Source organism: Piliocolobus tephrosceles, chromosome X (assembly GCF_002776525.5).
Source record: "Piliocolobus tephrosceles isolate RC106 chromosome X, ASM277652v3, whole genome shotgun sequence".
Taxonomy (NCBI): domain Eukaryota; kingdom Metazoa; phylum Chordata; class Mammalia; order Primates; family Cercopithecidae; genus Piliocolobus; species Piliocolobus tephrosceles.
This window is the reverse complement of record NC_045455.1, coordinates 1,171,986-1,172,272: the sequence shown is the minus strand read 5'-3', so window position 1 is coordinate 1,172,272 and position 287 is coordinate 1,171,986. Positions and strand designations below refer to the sequence as shown.

The window sequence follows — 287 nt, the reverse complement described above, 5'->3', positions numbered from 1 at the left end:
CCGTGCTCCCCCCGTGTTCGTGGCTGGTGCTGGCCCCGTGCTCCCCCTGTGTTCGTGGCTGGTGCTGGCCCCGTGCTCCCCCCGTGTTCGTGGCCTGGTGCTGGCCCCATGCTCTTGGCTGGTGCTGACCTCGTGCTTCCAGCTGATGCTGGCCTAGTGCTCCCGGCTGGTGCTGACTCCGTGCTCCCACTGTGCTCCCAGTCGGTTCTGGCCCTGTGCTGCTGGCTGTTGCTGGCCTAGTGCTCCTGGCCGGTGCTGGCCCCGTGCTCCCCCATGCTCCTGGCCGG

At 69.7% G+C, this 287-nt stretch overlaps 1 protein-coding gene across 1 annotated transcript in view; it reads left to right on the top strand.

Annotated features, from left to right (window-relative positions):
- The window catches only part of LOC116418596 (guanine nucleotide exchange factor DBS-like), a 149,393-nt gene that overhangs the window by 103,173 nt on the left and 45,933 nt on the right, over positions 1 to 287 (top strand). The gene's annotated exons all lie outside the window — the stretch shown is intronic.